Genomic DNA, 22348 nt, shown 5'->3' on the forward strand with positions numbered 1-22348 from the left:
TTAAAAGGGAGTTTTCTGCCAGTCGGTCTGTAAGAGTTTTCTTGGAGCTGAAATCTTCAAAGGAAGTGCATATAGAAAGGGTAGACAGGTGACAACTTGAATCACATTTATCTGAGGTGATTCCGTAAAATGCAGGTTCTGGCTCAAACCTACTAGGTCAAAATCCACACTGTAATAAACATTCCCAGTGACTCCTGGCACTTAAAGTTAGGAGCCGTGCTCTACAGCAGCTACGTTATGGCCTTGTGTGGATGCACTGCTGTGTCTCAAGTCAGTGGGGACGGAAGGGAGTGGGTTACACGTCACCCTCAGCTTTCCTCACTTGAGCAGCAGCTGAAGAGCTCCTTTTATCAGGTCTGTCAAGTAGGCTGGTCAGGAATTTCGCCTCAGACAAGAGGTTGAGACCTCTTCTCTGAAATTCTTTTCAGAGTGAGGTTTGAGTAAAGGGAGGATGGTTATCTCATCTCCACATGCGATGGGATCACCCCTACAATTGGCATTTGAAAATGTAGTGGGGAGGTCACGCTGTTGACTGGTGTGGCCTGTGGGCATTTGGTGGTCAAGGGCCAGTGATGCTACAAAGCTTGATTTTTGGGGGCCTCCCACGTCACAAAAATCTGAGCTGTCCAAATGCCAATAATACCCCAGGATGAGAATCCTTCAGCTCTGCTGCCCCTGTCATGGACCTCTGTGAAACCTCTTGGTTCCCTCAGGAAAGTATAGTATGTTTGACCACGATTCTCCATCACCTTCCCCTCATCTTCAGTAACAACATTAAAGTATGCAATGGCTTATACAGAATTTACTCGAAGTTGGGAAGATAGAGCGCTTGCCATTGAAATGCTGTGCATCGATTTTTGGCCTTAGCTTTCACTGTTGTTAACGGTAGTTTCTAAGATAAATTGAGCTTTCTATAAAAATAAATCCAGTGTTAGGAATCATAATTTGTACCAGACCCAAGAAAAAAGATCTTTGCTCAAAAAAAAGCAGTTAAAAGAGTATTCTTGCCAGAAGCTATAGACCATTCTGCAATTTATTTCCTTTTCAGTGGAAGAGAGGACTTCAAAGCCATAAGTATAAACATATGCTATAATATGTCTAAAATCTAAATGTAAGAATCTTTGAACCAACTTCTACTTGATATAATGGGCAAGCCTATCATTTATATAACTAGATACTGTAAAAATTAAGAGGTATAGCGATTGAGAGATGACATAAATTCCATAAGCAAAAAATAGCGAGGTTTGGAAGATAAACCTTCCTACAATACAAATGTGATCGGTAACTCCCCATCTCCTTTAGGATAAAATCCAAGTTCCTTTACATAGCCTGCAAGGCTCTCCACCATCTGACCCTTTGAAAACTTACAAATCAATATATATTTTGAGTACTCATCTCAAAGCAAAGAAAAGCACGTGGAGACATAAAAAATTAAAGCACTGCTTTGAGAGACGGAACCAGTGCCATTCTAGGGTCCACTTTGCCACTAACCTTGTAGAAGTTCCTTTTTGTCGCCTGTGAAATTGTGAAATTACATGATAGCTGAAATCAATAGTGGTGCTAACAACTGATTAACTCACTTCAATTACTTAATTCTCAGAACTGCTAAGCATGTCAACCGGGCTTATGATCGGTCTACATCACACCTTGTTCCTTCTTTATAAATTGTGTCATGGATTAACATAAATTTAAGAAGCAACTGCTGACAGTTTGAACACTGATATCTTTTTAAAGTGTAAAAAGGACTTTCTTGGTAGTGGAAGGCAAGTAGTGAAACTCACGATGTCTTTTATTTTATTGCAATGTGAAAGTTTTTTAAACCCCAAATTTAGTACTTTATCCATCTGTTTCTTTGAACAGTCATTTGAAAAGGATCCTTTAAATTTCAACTGAGTTGCAAAAAGATTGTTTTGATAATATATCATATTGAAGCAATTCAAGTTTGCGCTAATTTAGAATCTAAGGAAACCCTACTCATCGGAGGATGTTTTTAGATATCTTTCACAGTGACATTAAGAATTTCTTAATATGTGAGTTCTCTCAAAGGTCGTTCAAAATAAGTACTTATCTAAATAAGCTTTTAAAAGAAATCCAATAAAAGCAAACACAGTATGGCAGCAGCTGCTTAGAAAAGGGGCGGGGAACCCTCATAATTTGTCTATAAAGATTTCTTTTAGGAAGCCCATGCTGTTTAAATAAAATTCTAAAATAAGCATTAAGGGTTCAGTACTATAACACAAATCAGTGGACTGTAGTAGACTTACACAAATATAAAGCGACTGGCCCCAAATATATAATCACTCTTATGCCACTAAATTTCATCCCAAACAATCCAGTCCCTAGAAATCAAGTTTAATCCTAAAAGGATGCCCTTTTATGTATTTCTAAAATCTGAGTTCTGCTAGAAACTGGCTTCTTGGGAGTCCTCCTGTGGCTTCCTGCCTGACACCTCTCCAGCTAGCCTCCCCCTCCTACCTAGCAGCTTCCTTCTCTGAGAGCCTATATTCAAAAATGAAAGAGCCCCAGGGTGCTGCCCACACTATGGAGGCGCCAGGCAAGAGTCTGAGGCAGTGACTGACATTCCGATTCACTGTACACACTGTCAAGGCAGCGATGATGGAACTGTGAAGTATGTGGCAGAGCTGCATTCTGGTGGAAGAAGAAAGAGACCGATTTCAAATGTAATCATTAGGATTTACATTCTACTGGGAAAAGAGCATTAGTCAGAGTCTCAGGGTCACCCAAATAGGTTTTCAGGACCTGAAGAAGTTTGTGTCATGTAAGAGTGATGGATGAAAGATATCGTTGTGTAACTGCCTCTCTTCTCCCATTGAGCTAAGGGGCCTTTCATCTGGCCTGATGGGCTCAGGGGAAACTGGAGATGCCTGAAGCCCATCTGGATTTATTTCAGAGGTCACAGAAACAAAACAGATGAGGAAAGGGTAAAAGGTGAAGGGATCAAGGCGGCCTGTGTGAACTGAGTTTATGAGAGAGATTTTAGCAGGAGAGACTTGGGAGAGAAAATCTGAAGAGGTTCACTGTGCTAAGGATGAGATCTCCTAAAAATTTCTTGGGACACTGCAATAAACATTTAGTTTCCCTTTAATTCATTTTCATTGCTTGATTGGTGTTCTTTTGAATGTGGCACCAACTGCAAGGGATCTGTTACTGCCTTGGGTATAATTGGAAATGACAATTTTTCCAAAATGCACAGCTGATCATGTCACTCTCCTTCTAAAAGTCCTCAAAAAGTTTCTAATCACCCTGCTTAGCACGGCCTGCCCTGTTCCTACTCTGATTCTATTACACCACCTACCATAACCCGAATTCTATGCTCCAGCCATGTATAAAATGGATAGTTCCAAAATGCACTGTTGTAATATTGTGATTTATAATAAGAAATATATATTTGGTCTTCGTAGAGTTCTGGCACAGAGCTTGGAAAACCCTTGGAATTTCCTAAGTAACGAATAAGGTAAAGTTGTCTTTTGTTATGTCAGTGAGATGACTTTTGGAAAGCACCAGGGATGGGGGCTGGTTGACAAGGGAACCAACCAGGTGATCAGAGGACTGGAACTTTCAGACCTACCTCTGGGGAGAGCAGAGGAACTGGAGGTTGAATCAGTCACTAATGGTCAATGAGTTATTCAATCGTGACCATGCAATGAAGCCTCCATAAAAACCCAAAAAGGCTCTATGGTCATGCCAACCTGAACACACCCGATCTTGTCTAATCTCGGAAGCTAAGCAGGGTCGGGCCTGGACAGTACTTGGATGGGAGACCACCTAGGAAGACTGGGTGCTGTAGGTGGCGGGGGAGGGGGGTGAATAAGGATGGGCTTTGGAGAGCTTTCCGGTTGGTGGACATTTGGAGATGCAAGGAGCGTGGTGAGCTCTGAGAGCGTGGGAGCACCGTGCCCCTCCCAAATACCTTGCCTTGTCTGGTGTTTCAGACAGCATCTCCTCTATCTAGCTGTTCCTGAGTTATGGCCTCTTATACACAGCCAATAATCTAGTAAGTAGAATATGTCTCAGAGTTCTGTGAGCTGCTCTAGCAAATCAGTCAAACCCAAGGAAGGGTTCATGGGAACCTCTCATTTATAGCCAGTCGGTGAGAAGCCAGGTGACAGCCTAAACTTGTGACTATTGTCTGAAGTGTGTGTGTGTGTGTGTGTGTGTGTGTGTGTGTGTGTGCGCGCGCACACGCGCGCGCAGCCAGCGGTCTTGTGGAACTACAATCTTAACCCGCAGCATCTGATGCTGTCTCCAGTGTCAGAATTGAGTTGAATTGCAGGACATCCAGATGGTGCTGGAGAATCACTTGGCATTGTGAAAAAAATACACACATTGGAACTGTGATTTCACAGGTCATCGCACCTTCATACTTGCTTCTGCTCCCTTAGCTTGAAATGCCTCCCTACCCCATTCTTTCATCTATCTATCCACCTATACAATCAACATTCATTGAGTATTTATTAAGTATTAAACACTAGGCACTGAGTGACCAAAATAGTGAACAACTACAATAACAAAAACAATATTTCAGAACCTGTGAAAATCTTGCTCAACGATGGCACAGGCTGACAGCTACAGGTGTTCTTCAACACTTTTAATTCCATCAATTCTAGGATAAAATGTACTTTGCAAGAGCTATGAACAACCCACAGTGTATAACAAAACAAAAACCAGGATCTCTGTTGCAAATTCTCCAGTATACCTGTACGAAGTAGGACCAATTTACCATGTTCTTCATCATCATGGGCTCATGCAGGGCATGTGCCTCGAAGAGGCTGGACACATTCTTATAGAATATCAAATACAAAATCCTATGTTATAGAAGAATAGGGTTACTACCTTATGGTTATTATTACTCATATTATTACAAGATTATTAGCCATACATATGGTTATTATTCTATGAATATACTAAAGCCATAAACTATATCTTGAGAAAAGATTTTAAGGAAACTCCTTAATGACAGCCAAAATATTATTTGGCCAATTATCTAAATGTAAATAATATTTATAAATATTCAAGTATGTGTTTTAAGTATTTAAGTATATTAATTTACAGCAGTAATTTTCATTATCTATGAAGAAATAATTTATTAAACCAAGAGAACTATCTGCCTATTCCTGATTTTCAGTATTCTCTGCCATGGAGAACAGCTCCCAGTTGCTGATGCAAGAAACCCTGCATGCACTATGTTTTGGATTCTCACTTGTCCTGACTACCAAAGTACGCTGTGTCTCCTTCCTGCCTGAAAAACTCCCACTTCTCCTTCACAATTCACAGTTCTGTGTAGTCTGACCTGACTCTCCCAGAAAGACTTAGATCTTCCCAACACCTAATATGCCTTAGTCATAATTCTATTATAGCATATTATTATATTATAATATAATCGTTATTCGGACCTCTCCTCCCTTAGGAATGGGGTGGATCAGAACCAGTTCTGGTTAGATAAGACTGATGGGGCAAACCTCAGCCAACATCCACAAGAGGGAGCCACAAATCAGGAATCAGAGAGCAGAACAAACCCTAGAACCAAGGGGTCAGATTCAAATGGTACCCAGAAGATGCTGCTGGGACATGCGAAATGGAGGAAAGGATAGAAATGAGAGCAGGTTAGCAAAAGGAGCTGGGTCCAGAACGATCGCCATGAACACTGGTGGGTCAGAGGCTAACATTTACCTGAGAGAGAGATGGTACATGGGGAACAGTAAGGTGTTCACAGAGCCAAGTGAAGGCACTCGGTCAGGGGTGTTGTGTTTATATGCCAAATGAATGGTAACCTATTGGGGCAGTAGAGGTTTGATCCCCTCTCCCAGGTGAGGGGAAACCAGGGTCTTGGTTCAGCTGGGATTCAGTGCTGGGAAGATGTGAATGAGTACCACGTGACCTCATCTAAATTCATTTACCTCCCAAAAGCCTCATTTCAAATACCATCATATTGGGGGGTAGGGCTTCAACATGTGAATTTTGGGAGACACGATTTAGTCTGTAGCAGCCAGGGTGTCCTGTCACTCACAGTGGAAAAGATTCTTTACAAGTGAGAGAATGTCACAGAACGGAAAAGAAGCATCTTAAGGAGAATATATTTCAGGGCTTGCTAACTTAGTCATCGAGTTTAAGGAAATGGTAGGAGACGAGAATGGGAACCAAACTGGGGTCAGGAGCAGTTGGTGAGCTGACAGGATGAGAATGTGAGATCAGAACACCAGCCTGGGAAGGCGTGCAGAGGCAGCAGCGCCAGGGCGGGGTGGGAGGGGGGGAAGGTGGAGGGTGCTCACTTCTGGGGGCTGAGCCCAAGGGGAGGGCAGGTGAGGTGGGAAAGAGCCTTAGACACAAATTCCCCTCCAGGCTATATAGCAAGCACACAGCAGTCAATGAACATTTATTGAGTAACTTAATGAATATGACTGTCCTGCTTTTAACATTGATTTAATTAGTCTGATCCAGGAGGAGTCCTTTTCAAACCAATAATTCTTATAAATGTCTGTCCTCGTTGCCCGTCCTATAGATCATCTAGCTCCTTTTCTTTTTCTACTACTGTATTTCCCAGCCTCTTTCTCTTGCTTCTTCCTGAACATCAAGGACTTTTTAAATCTTATAACCTAAAGAAGAGAAAGGAAATGCAGTTGAGAATCAAGTTGGATACTTTTAGGGAAATCAAAGCAAAAGACTTGATGTGGAAATCATCCACTGTGATTTTCATCTGGCCTTGTCATCCTTCAATCTGTACCACTGACATAGTAAAAACTGACAAACCATCATTTCATTTGGGCAGTGAAGAGAGTACCCAAGTCGTTTACAGTTCACAGCTAAACAGATGCTATTTGGGTTCTTGTTGAAGCCTCGTGAGAATATTATGTAATAGAGGAAGAAGCCTAGAGGGACAGGAGGCCACTGGATGCTTTGCAGCACGTCTTATCTTCCCAGTCACCGCCCTGCCCGTGTGGGCGTGCACAAGTGGTCCTTCCTGGAGCTGCTTCCCCTGGGCTCCCGGCTCCTCTGTCCTTGGACGTGTTGCTGGGAATGTCAGGTAGATTCTCCTGACCATGAGGAAGTTCAACCAGGGTCAAGGAGGCTTGTTTTCTCTCCCCCGTCAATGGGTTTACTCTATGAACTGGTTTGTCCTGCCAAATGGAAGGAAATCCTCATTGTCTTTTCACGCTTGGGCTTCCTTAACGCAAGCACTATCTCAGGAGTGGTGATTCAATCACAAACTTATTTCAAGCACGTTTTGTTTGTTTTTTCCTAGAATAATGATGAGATCAAGGCCTGTATCTATGAAACGGTGTGCGAGAATTTCTGGAAGTCTAAGGTGTTTATCAGGATTGATGGCGGTGGTTTGAAGTTATTTCACCCTTTTTCAGTGCTGTTATTCTCTAAGGACTTTAAAAATGTTGCCTAGAACTTCGTCACAAAAATGCTCCAGTGATAAACGGTTCTGAAGAGCAGACATTAGCAAGCCTCAGCGAACGGCATGATCAAGCCTGCGTCGGGATTATTGAAAATGAGCCTTCCAAAGTTGCAATAAACTGTTATCTGTTTCTTCAGGCAGTTGAAAGTATACAGTAGATAAGTTTAAGTGCCGAAATATTAGATCTCAAAGGGCTTATGATCAGAAAAGTAGCATCTAGAAAAAAATAGCCATAAAAATCAGAATTCTTAAATAATAGGGTGAAAATGGCCTTAAAGATCAGTCAAATAGTCAATTCAGTCCTGTCACTTTGTAGATGAGGAAGCTAAGGCCACACAAATGATATGATTTGTATACGGTGACAAAACTCATGGGCGGAGAAGCAGGCCAAGAATATAGATAGGTCTTCTATTCCTCAAAGTCGAAGGCTGTGCTACAGAAAATTCTAGTCCACTGAACATCCTCCCTTCCAAAACTGTACATTAAGTAATACAAGCTTTGTATTAAAATTCAAAACTAATATGCAGAATGAAGGCTATATCTGCATGTATTTCTTTAAACATTTCTGAACAGGTTTCTTTTTTCGGTTTATTGCATTGCACTTTGCCTTTATTCTTAACTCAAGAACTTAGCATAAAAGATGGAGATTTCCTTTGCATCTGAGACCTTAGAACTTCCTCAGACCTTAGGTCATCTTAGCTAGTCTGATTTTCCTTTTTTAAACTTCTTTATTTTTATTGAACTAAGAAAATGTGTTTGCCACTTACTTCCCTGCTGCTTGAAATCCCTGTCTTGTTTAGCCATAAAAGTCCAAATACAGCTAACGAGAGAAGAGATACAATTGGAAAAATGTGACAATTTTGCCAAATTGAGCAGTAATTCTTAGAAAATCATACGGAACACAAATTCTCTGATTGTGAACTATATACCTATTAGTATGGAATAGTAACCACCACCTTCTCTAAACTCTACCATTAGGGCATCTGATCCCAATGTTCTTTCTCCAAGGTCAGGGATGGTCATCCCTTTGGAGGTTTGAAGATAGGGAATATACATTAATTAAATTAGAAAGATGAAAGATCATTAGAGTGAAGATTTTATTTCTCCAGGCTAAATACAGCTCCAAAGAATAAATATTAAATGAAAATTATTAAATAATTTTCATTCAAATCCACTTAGTATTCTTGAGAAGCTCATGAAAAATAACTGCTGACACATCATCCAACCAGTTCAAAGTACTTCCTACTTGGTTAAAAAAGAAAGAGACCTCATGTTCTGTATAATCATGCCATCTTAAGAGAAAATACTTTGATTTTATAGAAGGTGTTTTTCTCTCCCCTCCTCCCACCCCAATTAAAAGGAGGAAAAAACCCAAGCTGTTCAGTGGTAAAATAATTGTTGTAGTATCAGTATTAAATTTGGCTACAAACAATATTGACACACTTTATTGGAATTGCTATAACAGACATATAATTATTTTGTAATATAACCACGCATTTTTATCAAAACTACCTCCCTTATGTAATTGAAAAGTGAGCAAGTTTAAAAACAGTGACTCATAACCATCTGCTACTTCTAAAAGTCCAGTGATAACGCATACCTGTTATTCAGAGGTTACTAATGCCCTCTAGATCCCTCTTTTTAATCTCCACTTTTGTCAGCCAACTCACTTTATGGCTATTAAGTCCATAAAGCGTCTGAATTCTCTGCAGCTCATCTCATAACAAAAGCTGACCACCTGACAGGCAGGCCTGGTTTTGTAAAAATACATTAATCCCTCCCTGAGACCGTGATAACCTGAGTCAACAGTGCACACATTAGTGAAATACAATTGCTGGTTTATAAAGTTATTCCAGTTAGCCACTGAGCATGAGGCATCTTCTAGTTCTTCCATTGTTTAAAGTTTCATTCAATTTGTTTGTCAGTAAGCTGAGTGGACATAAAATATGAGGCAATGTCCATCTAAAATATCTCCCATTGTTTTTTAAAACCACAATGTTAATTCAGTTTTTGATTTAGTAAGCCATATCTGAATTAAGACTTTGAATTATGGCAAGTAACAATTTCCAAACTATAAAAAAATTCTAAAATGCTCTATATCAAACATTTTTATTAACCTTTGGAACAGTCTAAAGTACTTAAAAGAAAAGTACAAACCTGTAAAAAGGTAAAACTAACTTATACTAGAACTACTTCTACCAAATAAAAAATATCCTGCATTTTTTCAAAAACAAAACAATTAAACTGAAGAACAGAATAGCCGATCTAGATGAAACTCCCAAAAGTATCTTGCCTTGACCCTCCATTTGATAGAGGGAAAAACGGAGGCTAGAAAGGTTAACTGAGTTAGAGATAAACACAGGTCAGTGGCTAGTATGTAAATAAATTAGAAAGATTAAAGGTCGCATAAACCTCTCTTCTTTGCCCTTTCCCAGTAGGACAGAGTTCGCTGTCATCCTCTCTTCATATCCTTTTGTCCCAAGTTCCTAATCTATGTCCTGTTCCTAAGAGTCTGATTTTCTCAGTTAACTATTAAATTTGGAAAATCTGTTAAGCCAGTGTGTGGTCTTAAACCAAAATGAGTCCCATGGTATAAGAACAGATGTTGCCTATCAGATTTGGTCTCTGATTGAATTGATTTGGGAAATTCTAGGTTAAAGATAGGTTTCTTCACTATAGAATTGTTTTAGGCCTTTAATATGCTGATGTGCTTTGTGAATCTTCAGATGTGCCTATCTCGACTTTATTTGATATATCTTTTTTTTAAACATAGCACATGTTGTAGATACTCTGATAAAATGAAGCACAATTTGAAAAACACCATGACTTAAGTTAATTCCTAATGAGTGTAGCTCAGATGTGTCCTTTCAGAAACGCAGATACTTTTTCATAATTATAAATAAAGTGATCATTTTGAAAATTTGCAAAATACATAGTAGGAAATTAAACTGACTTCTATTCATATAGCCAAAGATAGGAAGATATCCAGAGTATCTTCATTTCAAAATGGACTCTTGGAAGATTAAAAAGGCTTTAAGATGTGAAGAAATTACAATTTAAGATGGCATTTCATGCACCGTGAATAAGAAGCTGTACCAGTGAACACGAAATTGCTTCACTTATGTGTCTGCTTCCTGGTCAGGCTGTGCTAAGTGCGTTTTTTACAACAGCCCTCTAAAGCAGACCCTTTTACAAGTCAAACCAAATTGGTCTAGTTTCTAAGCCCACGCTATTAACTCCACTATAACACACCTTCCCTTTTGCCCGAACTACCAAAGTTCCAGTGATTGGAACATGAACTCTGCTTTTTCTTTTACACCACAACACCAGAAAATGCCAGAATTCAAGCCAGGATTCTGTCTATAGTTCAGAACCATTTCCCTCTCCTCGTGTGGGAAATGTTAAACTTCTTTAGAGTCAGTCAGCACTTTGATTTCTGCAACGGATAACAACGTCGTAAACTAGGCAGGTGCGAGGGAGAGCAAGGGGCTTTCATCCAGAGCTGGCTGACGGTGACCCCGCCAGCTCACCGTAGTCACAGCCTCTTCTCTGAGTACACTGCTGCTTGAAGTGTGGTCTAAAGACTTCTGTCACTGCCCAGACTTTGCTATAAATCTGTGACAAGGGGCTTGTTCCAGAAAGCAACAACCTTGCTTTCTTGCAACAACCTCAGCTCACTGCTGATACCAAGCAGCCCGCAGACAGGCGACGCTGGGCAGCGCTTTTCTAACCGACTCGGGAGGCATGACTCCCTTATGATCTTAAGGTCTCACGGGTAGACTAGAAAGAACACAGACTTTGGAGACATGCCATATGGGGTCCCGGTGACAATTCTGCCACTTACTGGCCATGTAACCTTGGGGAATTTATGTAAACTCTCGAGTCTCAGTTTTCTTATCTATAAAATGGAGGAATTACTTCTTACTTCACAGGCTGGTTGCAAAGATTAAATCAGACAATGTTTTTAAAGTACCTAACATACTTTTTTTGCAATTTTTTAAATTGCAATTTTGGACTATGGTAAAACGGAAAGAAAAGTAAGGAAGTATGGTGATGGTAGGAAAACACAGACCCTTTAAAAAGCACAATTTTTTAAATTTCTACATAATAAAAAAATCATGTATTTTACTTCTTGTGCCAAATCTCCTAGACAAAGAAGTTAAGGATTAGGAAGAAATTTTATCTTGTCTTTAATGATTTCCAAAAAGATTCAGTGAGTATATATACACTGATCTCTATTATCCAAGAGAACAATTATTCCTTATCTCTTTGCTTCTGTTTATTATCTAATAATATTGTATTAAATATATTTAGAAAGGGATGGGGATTTATGACTTGTCAAGTTAATCGAGATTCATCATACTTTTAAAAAAATTAAATAAGCCTTTAAAAGAATAAAATAAAAATTAAATTACACTCAAGTAGCAAAGTTCTAGCCAGAGTCTACTGGTGGCCTTTTTCTATAACTGGCTTATGACTGGTCCAGGACTGACTCATAAAAATCCGTTATTGTTAATAAACATGAGGAAGATCTTTTGAAAAGCACAGTAAGTCCTTTTACGTTTGAATAGCCTTGGTAGAGTGTTGCTAGATAAATCTAACTGAGGAAGTTTTCAGATGACCTAGAGTTTGACTTTATGACCTGGGCAATTACATATTGCTCTATTATAGCAACTGTTTGCTTGGAAATTTGCTTAAGTTTCACGATTTCATATTGGGAGAGCATATCCAATATATTCTCAGAATTTATTATGGAATATATTTAGTACAGAATATATTTCCATACCACTGTGAACTTTGTAGAAGTATTAACACCACCATGAATACACTTCGTTACAAGTTTCAAATGGAAAGCATAGTCTAAATAATGAAATAAAAAGTCAAATAGAGAATAAGAATTTGTATCATTTCATTCAATGAATGCCTATAATTTCTGAATCTGATCTAATTCTAAAAGCAGTATGGATAGACAAATACCATAAGACCTTTCTCAATGTGCTTACACCAAAATATCTAACATGTCTCTAGAAGTATTTTCTCAGTCAGTAAAAGTGAAATATCATAAACTAAGTTACTTTACATAGAAAAATCTTTTGCCTAACATTCCACATAGCTTGAGCGAGTTAACTGTTACAGCATATTTTTCTTACTCATTAAAAGAGAGACGAAAACAACTTCTTTCTTCATTCCTTTGAGATTTCTCGGCAGGGATTTTAAACTCTCTAGCTGCCCACACTGCACATAAAAGGCAGAGCAGAATACTAAGCAAGCATCCAAGTTCATCAGACTTGATTGAATTTTGCCTCAATTATCTAAAACTTCAGAAATACAGTATCTGTTCTGAATTACCTAAGCGGTTCCTTCAATTTCTCCCAGTAACTCGGTAATAGTCTATACATAGTTCAATAATCTTTAAAATGGGACCTGTTGAGATTGCATTTTTAAAATAATCTTATAAAAGACTCTACTGCTGAATACTTCTTTCCAGTCTCTGATGAAGGAGAGCAGTAACCTTCATCCCTGAAGAGTTGTGACAACGTAAAGATAAAACTTTTATCAGACAGACAAGCACAAATAAAAGTCATCAGAATGTGCTAAATCACGACCATGACCATAACAATAAAAACGTGAGAAAAAACCTGTCAGCTTATGGCCATGTTTTCACAGGGTTGGACGAGCACAGAGAGGATGTATTTCTCTTCATTTATCTTGAGCAAATGTTTGCTTTGGTCTATTTTTGCTTCCTCTCCCACTTCCTACTAAACAAGTCACACTAGGATCAGTCATGTCAATATTTAAGGGACTCATTTAGCAACTTCATTGTCTTCGCTTCCTGTAATCACTGAGTATTAACGTGTAACTGTTTTCCACTTTCAAAATAAGTTTTAAGCACAGTAATTCATGCCCTTACAGCGCCTTCCCACGATCAACTTTCACATATTCAAATCGAACAGCTGCTAATACTGGTTCTTCATTTCTGGAGTTCTGCTTTGTCTGTGTTTCATACTCAGTGCTTCAAAGAAGCCGAGGCAAAGACAGGAAAGTAATGGATTAATTCAACCTACTGACCTTCTGAATCAGAGTTCTAAAGCGATAAACCTTGGGCATCTGCATTTTCTAATACTTTTGATCATTTCCTTTTCTTATTTGGAACCCTTATTAATCAGATCTTGGATATTCTGGATTGACTCTGATCTTATTTCTTTCCTATTGTCCCTTTATTTTTTTTTCCTGTCTTCTTCCAAACTTTCCACTGAAGTTTTAAGTTTTACCATCATATTTTTAATTTGATTGTTTTTACGTTCTCTTAATTTTCCTTTTTTCATTATGCCCAATTCTTTTTTCTTTTAACAGATGCAACATTTCCCTTCTCTCCAAGGATGTCCAAATTATAGTTCTTTTTAAGTGTTCTCCTTCTCTTTGCATTATCTCCATTTTCTGAGGGTTTTTTTTTTTCTTTTTCATGAGGTCTTTCTTAGACATTGGAAGCTTTCTTCAAATATCTGCCAATCCTAATTAATTAATATTCTAGTTCCTTGGGCTGACTGGAAACCAGAGCTGACTGGAAACCAGAACCAGGAGTGGGTAAGGCAAGAGAAATGGCTGGGACACAAAATTTAAGGGAGCACACACACACTCAGAGTCGTGCCTGTACAATGTCGGTTGGAAGTACATTACGAGGAAGGGCTTCGTTAAGTTTCTCACCTGGGCACCTCGCTTGCTTCACTGCTGGAAGCTCTGCGGTGCACAGAGTGGGCCTTGCAGGGTCGTAGGAGTGGAGTGTAGGGGAGTTGCAGGGGGACCAGTTACATCATTTGTCAGGGGTCCCGAGTGTCCGTATCTGCAAATGTTTTCTCTGGGGAAGTTCAGGTTCTCCAGTGAAGGATGCTGTCTGAGGGAGAATGGCCGTGGTTGGAAATTCCATTCTTATTCTTCTCTTGGAGCCTTGGGTCCAGAGCCTTCCTGGCTCAGTGTTTCCAAACAACAAACCTCTCCTGAGAGAATAGGAGGCATGTCGTCAACTGACTGCAATGGGTGAGGGCGGGAAGCAGGGGTCCTTAAGGCTCTTTATCCAAACTTCCCAACAATCCTTGGTTCTCGGCTTCCAGCCTTGCCCTTGCCCTTGCCCTTCACGGTACCCAGAGCCCGTAAATCTTGCAGTGACTTTTGTGTACTCACACGCACACAAGCACACACATCTACACCAGACACAGGTTCACCTTCTTCCTCTGTGATGAGTAATTTGTCATTGCTTCAACCACTGTCTGTCTCTGGGGTCATAAACGTTCCTCCATCCCTTCAAAATGGTATATATGCTTTTCTTTCCTTTATTCTTTGCTTGGGGTGAATTTTAAAAGAGGAGCTAAAAATGTCTTTACCCTCCATTTTCACCACTCCGTTTTAAAATATACTACTCCAAAATAAAGTTGTCTTTTAAATGCTTACCTAAAAATTATTTCCCAAACCAATCACCTTCATTGGCTACTTCTTTTTCGCAATTGGATGGATCTGAAGACGAGCGAATAGATTTTATCAATCACACTTCTATCACTTGCTTTACTTCCAAACTTCTATTCTACCAAGAGTTATAAAGTACTTAGCATTTGACAAGGACAATGCTGGTTTCTAAGGATAAAAAAGTAATTAAGAAGAGTCTCTGCTTTGAATAAGTTTGTAGCCTCTAGGGGGACACCAGCATATAAAAAAATTAAAAAACAAACAAACAAAAAAACCCGACAAAAACAGTTCAGGTCTTATGTACAACCAAGTAAAGGCTAGATAAAGTTCACAAAGAAGTAGGGTGAAAGGGTCAGGAAAGAGCCAGACCATGAAAGAGAAGCTGGTGTGTACTGGGGCCAGGCCTGGGGCCGAGGCGAAGGGGAATCCTGGGCAGACGAAATGGCAGAAGCTAAACAAAACAGAAGTGCAAAGAGCCGGGCATATTCAGGAGACGCCACCAGTTCATGCTGCACGGAACAGCCAGAGCAGACTGGTAGAGACTAGTGAAGATGAAGATGGAGAGTACAATGAAGGCTCCAGTTCTACCCCCTCACTATTCTCCCCGTTCCCTGAGTTCAAGCCTACTGCCGTGTGACTTCACATTTCCTCCCATTAAATAGGCAGAATGTGATTCCTAAACCCTGAATCTGCGCCAGTCTTATGACTTCCTTTGGCTAATAAAATTCAGCAGACGTGATAATGTGACGATTCGGAGGCTAGGCCTCAGGAAACCTTGTGTGTTTCTGCCTGTGCTTTTTCTTGCACCTCTGTGGTCCCCATAAACCGTGCCCAGGCTGGCCTGCTGGAGGACAAGGGAGACATGGTCCGAGCCAAGCTGTCAAAGTTATTCCAGCTAAGTCCACCCTGGACACAAGAACAACTCCAGCCAAGTTCAAGAGAGCCACCCAGCGGGCCTCCCCAGACGAGAGCGATGCAGGCATCCAAAGTCTGTCTCAGAGTTTTGTGCTTGTTTGTTACACAGCATTACTGCGGCAATAGGTAACTGATACAGAGGGGTGATCGTTAAGACAGATGTGAAGAATTCTGTATGACACACTAAGGAATTTAAATGGATGCTTATGAAATAGAAACCCCTGAAGGGTGTTAAAAGGAGAGGGATATTATTAGATCTGCATTTTGGAAAAGTAAATCAAGCTGCAGAGTCTATGCTGAGTTAAAAATGGAATCTCTTACAATAGTTTAGATAAGAGATGGTGAATACTCGAATGAAGGCAGAATCAGTGAGGATGATAAGGAGAAGACAAATACCAGAGACATCAAAGGGGTAGATAATATAGGGCACGATGACTGGCTGGTTGAAAAAAGAGAAGGAAAAGGTCTATAGTGTGTTTCCCACGCATGGGAGTTTGATGCCATGAAATGAACTAGCACTAGGTTCTGGGAGAAAATATAATAAGTTCGGTTTTACCATATTAAATTTGAGTCCCTATGGGACATTCAAGTAGATGTTTGGCAGTCGGTTTTATGTATAAGCCTGGAGGTCAGGGCTCAGTTCAGGGTTTTTAATAGCAATACCAATTTTGAAAACCACGCTCTACAGGTGAGTGAGTAGAGCTATGAGGTTGGCTGGAATCACCTAGGGGGAAGGTATGAGAAGAGGGCCGAGAACAGGCAGGGCACAGGGGTGAAAATGTTTATGTTTCTTGCTGACGATGAAGTGCCAACAAAGAGAGAGCGGGTAGAAACGCAAGGAAAATCAGGTATCTTAAAGCCAGAGGAACATTTCGAAAAGAGAAGGATCGATGGTGTGAGCCGTGTCTCTCCCATTAACAATACGCGTCGATCAAAATTTTAAAACAAGAAAGGGACTTAAAGAGCAATAACTCAACAATGCAGTGACATCTACAAAGTTATTTTTCAAACTATGTAAGCACTTTTCTAAGAATCGGGCCCTGCCAATCTGACAGCAAAATGAAAAGTTAAACTATTTCTGAAAATATTTTTAAAAATCATTTCAATAACTGTAGAATCACTTTTAAGTCCCACAAAACCTAAGAGAGAACAGGAGAATTATTCTTAACAGCCATCATAAGCCCTTTTCTTTCTAATTTCAGGTGGTTTTCCCTAGGGGACATTAGAACAGATGCTCAGTGAACATAAAGGTCATCGCTCTCTAGAACAGGGCACTCTGGTTGTCCGATTATTTATAACTTGTCGTTTGCATCAGCTGATTTAAAAACAAGCTAGGAAGTATTTAGGCCAAATGTGAAGGGACTTCAAGGAGCCTGCATTTTTACTCTTCGGACATAGCACCTCCATTTTAATCTTGCCCTTCTACACGTCAGAGACTAAACATAGTTAAATTAGTCTACTGTGTTAGAATTGTTTGGTTTAATGTCTACTCCTGAAAAACTGATTTCAGGAGCTTCCCTTTGTAAAGACACTCGCAGAATATACAGAACTCCATCCAAGTATTGAGAAGTCATTCAAACTGGGGGTTTCTTGAACGATGCCATCTGAGTTGTACTGTTGTCGCTGCAGGCTAGTTTGCACAGTTTTTAGCAATACAGAAAATATTAGGGGACAGTGGACTCTATAAGTGAGTCTACTAAGATTCATTTTAGGTCTCCTACCTTATGGAAGCTTCTTGAAGAATATAGCAGCTGCTCTAACCACCGGAGGGGGCCATTTCATCAGTTTCAAGTCTGCCTATAATTAAGCAAAACTATTTTGGGTACCAGCAGGCTTCTCACCTGGTGGTGAAAAGGGCCCGCTTATCAGTATCAAATGAGAAGAGCCAGGGCCCTTCCTGGCTGGGTCCTGGGTTTGGAGAGTGCCCCGAACTTGCCCACCCCATGAGGACTGGGAGGATTCTGGCAGGAGCACAGGGGACCCACAGACAGCTCATCAACACCCCCACAGCTGTTCCTGTGCTATTTCTTACAGGCTTTGTCCACAAGGAAATTATGGCTCTTTGCTCTTCCACAAACAAACATATAGCTAAGCTGCAACACTAAGCACAGTCTTCATGTAAACTCGGGGGCAGATGAACAGATTCTATTTTAAATCTATTCGTATTATTTCACCAGCACATATCCTTGGAAATATTGGTGGTTAAGAACAGGGGCTTTTTAGTTCAAAAAAAAAAAAGATAATGTCTGTGCCTGTTTCAGTGGCCAAGAAAAGCCCAACTCAAACTAGCTTGATAAGTACAAACTAGAATTTCTAGGGCCACGTAACCAAAAGGCCCAGGAGAAGGCTCCCTGCAGAAATGGCTGGCTACAGAATTTAATGTCTCGAGGATGCTGTCGCTCGCTCCCATCTGTTGGTTCTGCTTTCCTGTGTGTTGATGTCACCGTCGGGTAGGTCCTCTTCTCATGGTGGCAGGCTGGTCTTGGTCAGCCCCAGGTTTAAATGGCTCTTACACCTCAGGATCCCATCCAAAAGAGATTACCTCTTTTCCAAAAAGTCCAGCAAAAGTCTAGGCCCTGAAATGATTCAGTCCACCTTGGGATTTGTGCCCATCTGTCACTAGTCACTGTGCACTCACCAAGGCCACGACCACCACCTGGCAAAGCCTAAGGGAGAGATGGGCAGCGGTGTAGATGGATGGAGTGGACTGCATGGAGATAGAATGAGGGAGGCCTGGTCTCCAAAAAGAAAAAAATTCTGGAAGGAGGAGGAAGGGATGCTAGACATACAGAAAGCCCATCTGTCTTAAAAAGAACTATAAAAATAGTAGCTAAAAGAAATAACAACAGTAGTAACAATGATCACGATGATAATATTTCCGAGACCCAAATAGATGACAATATAGACGAAGATAAGATTATCATTATTTCAGTATATAACCCACTGTTCTTTGTATAACCTATTTGGTCTATTTAGCTGCAAACATGGATATAAATGATGTCAGTGCTGTATGCTTATTAAGGAGGAATAATGAAAGGCAAAGAAAGCATGTTCAGTGACTCAAGAAAATGGACATTTGAGCATAATAAATAATTTTGTGTTCTAGGAAACGGGTAGAATTTTACTTTATAGAATATTGTATCTACAGCACAGAATGTGACACTTAGTCATGCTACTTTGTATTGTCCCCTGTATATTTTTCGTGGCCCACCTCCTTTTTCACGCCAACCTCTTGCATTTTACATTTGGTGACTCTGATCTAATTGTGCAGCTTTTTGGACATGCCCTTGAGGATGCCGCCCTCTCTGCACATGCCACTTCTTGAACACTCTGCCACTCCTTTCTCACTTCTACTCTCTACCTGGCTACCACCCATTCACCCTACTTGGCTGCTGATTAGCCTTCCATGACCCTAAAAGTCAGGACAGTGCCCTCTATCACTTTCCAGAGCCTCATTGGCAGTCCAGGTATGCATTTTCTTTGTGAATATTATCGAGGTAAAATCTTCAGCAAGCCTTTGATCGACTTGGCAAGTCAAAAATAACTCACCGGGAAAAATCAGAGAGCAATTTAATCCTAAATGACATTGTACTCGCTAAAATTACATGGGTTCAGCAAAAGGGAAAACTCAGAAAGCTTTCAGGGAATGTTGTGTTTTATTCATCACTGCGCTCAGTACCTAGAACAGACAGAATACCAGATGTCAGTACCTAGACAAACAGAATAATTCGGAAGAATGCTGGAGGGATGGAGGAAGGAATAGAGAGAGGAAGAGAGGGTGGGAGCGTGGGAGGAGGGAGCATCTAACTGAGTGCTTAAGCGCATACTGAGTCTGAACACACGTGACTGAGCAGATCATTACTGTACCTAGTTTGAATCTCTCATATAACAACATAATCCTTGATTTAAGTCAGCAGTAGAGAAGCACCTTAGAAGGAAGATTCAAAACAAAACAAAACAAACAAACAAAAAAAACAAGAGACACAAGTTTGGAGCAGTGAGAGGGAAATAAGAAAGAATCACATCGACAGAGAGTTTTATAGTTTTATACTCTTACTCCTAGAATGTCTAGAACAAATATATCATGCCAAAGTCTGAGGTTGTCTGCAATGGACTCTGCTTTAAAGTATTGTTTTTAGTCAAGTCAGATGCTTTAAAGTTCGATCAGGGACTGAGAAATCATAGGGCCGTTACCCAAATAGCACGTCTCTGACAAATCTGGGATGTATTTCCTATGAAACACAAAACAACGCATTAGTGGCGTGAACCTAATAAAGAGTTCTGAGTGATCTATTGTTTATCAAACCGTTGGTCTGTATACACGGGTCGGAATGAAATAATCACTCCAGAGGAACTCAATACACTCTGGGAACGATCCGCAGGTGCTGTACCCAGGGAACCCAATCACGAAACTTGAAGCGGCTCTGTGAGTGGAACAGGAAAACAATCCAGGCTGTTATCTTTTATTGAGTCTACTTTATCGCAGAGAATCCGGAGAAAACAAAAAACATCTTGTTTGAAGTGTTTTCGCCTTCTTCAAGTCTGAGGGAAAAACCATCCCTTTGAAGTTCTTACAAATTAAACACTGCCGAAGACTATTTCTTCCGTCATATCTGAAATATTTACTAATTCTGTAATTGGACAATTTTGCCTTTCAAAAAAATATTTATTTAATTAGCATCTGCTTGTGCCTGGAGCTGAGCATTGCAGAGGACACGAGAGACATAAAGTCGCATTAACATCACGTTAGGAACTGGTTGGAAATGCAGATTCTCAGGCTCCACCCCAGACCTCATGGATCAGGATCTGCAAGAGCCACAGGTGATGCGTACACACCTGAAAGTTTGAGAAATGACGTTACGGCTGTACACTGGGATCACGTGGGTTTGTTTTTGTTATTTCCCTTTGTTTTTAAAGCTTTGCCTAGTTCCAGTCCCACAAATCCCTATTTAGTTCGTATGCGGTGCATTCTGGGCCCCAGGAATTTTCTGAAGGGCAACGGAGTTGAGAACCACTAACCCGGGGTCACTGCTCCCGTGGTTTTTATCTTTGTGCTGCCTGAGGCGCTTTGTTAAATGTAGATTCTGATTCTTTAGGTCTGGGGTGAATCCTGATAATCTGTATTTCTAATCAGTTGCCAGGTGATGTTGATGAGATTTTATTTCTCTCGCATCTTCCTCCACAATACCTAGCTGCAGGCACAAGTAGATGTTAATTAAATAATTTTTCAAGGGCCTGGTTATTTTGTTGTCCAATATAAAGATAACTGTATTTTACGGCTATTTTTCTTACGTGGGTTTTTTATTGAAATTAATGGCAGGCACAAATTCAAACCCCTAAAGAAGAATAAGAAAGAAAATTAATGTTAACTTAAATGTTAACAGCCTGTTATGGGTGGAATCGTGAGCCCTGGAGGCATATGAAGCCTTAACCTCCAGAACCTCAGAACTTATTTGAAAACAGATAAAATTGCAGATGTGATTAGTTAAAATGAGGTCTTACTAGAATAGGGCTGGCCCTTAATCCAGTATAACTTGTGCCCATATAAGAAGAGAAGAGACACAGAGACAGACACCCAGGGCTGTGAGACAACTGTGGCAGAGATTGCAGTGATGCCTCTATAAGCCAGTGCATGCCAAGGATTGCTGGAAACCACCAGAAGCCAAAAAGAAGCCAGGAAGGATCCTTCCCCAGAGCACCCGCCGACACCTTGATTTCACGTGATCTCAGCCAAAGGCAGGGAGCGAGGACACCTTGATTTCAAACCTCTAGCCTCCAGAACTATGGGAGAATTAATTTCTATTGTTTTAAGCCATCCAGTTTGTGGTATTTGATTATGGTAATCCTGATAAACATACACAGCCTTTCTCCTTAACTTACTGCATTGGCCAAAACTTTTTGTCATTTTGTTTTGCTTACATCCAGGACATGTGGGCCACTGTCTATTTTTAAAAACTAAATTGATCTGCCTATGGCTGCTTCAAATTTGGCTCATCTTTTACTATTATATATAATAAGGAAAGGGATTACAAAGAGAAGAAGCAAGTGAATGGAAGAAGTTCTACTGAAAAAAAAAATGAAGGAAAGGGAAAGACTTAAAACTCAAGAAAAAAAAATATAGAGACACTTATAGAGTTTTTTATGAATAATCTTAAATTCAAGGAAAAGCACGAAAGTTCCCAGAAATGAAATTATCCCTTAAAGACGACATATTGCTTTGTGATCATACTGATCTAGATTTAAAACTCAGCAAACGTGTGTCATTTTAAAGAAGTCATATAACGTTCACGAATCTGTACAATGGGCACACCAACAAGAATGCTTTCCTATACAGGTCAGTGTAAGAAAGATAAAGGGTTCCACAGCCTGTCAAAAACATTCAGAAAACGGTAACTATTATTAGCAAAACAAATGGAGGAAGAGCACTGAGCATGATTTCTTTGAGAAGCTCCCCTAGAGCCCTCCTTTTATTCATTATCAATTTGTTTATCAGTTCAGCTAAATGTCACCTTAAGGTCAACTGAGGAGAGGAAATATGGAATTGATTAAATA

General features: G+C 40.1%; 1 pseudogene; it reads left to right on the plus strand.

The window, feature by feature from the left end:
- The first annotated feature begins 3692 nt into the window (after positions 1 to 3692).
- Positions 3693 to 3811, plus strand: LOC112476483 (annotated as a pseudogene).
- Positions 3812 to 22348: the final 18537 nt, after the last annotated feature.

This window comes from Pteropus alecto, unplaced genomic scaffold (genome assembly GCF_000325575.1).
Source record: "Pteropus alecto unplaced genomic scaffold, ASM32557v1 scaffold101, whole genome shotgun sequence".
Classification (NCBI taxonomy): Eukaryota; Metazoa; Chordata; class Mammalia; order Chiroptera; family Pteropodidae; genus Pteropus; species Pteropus alecto.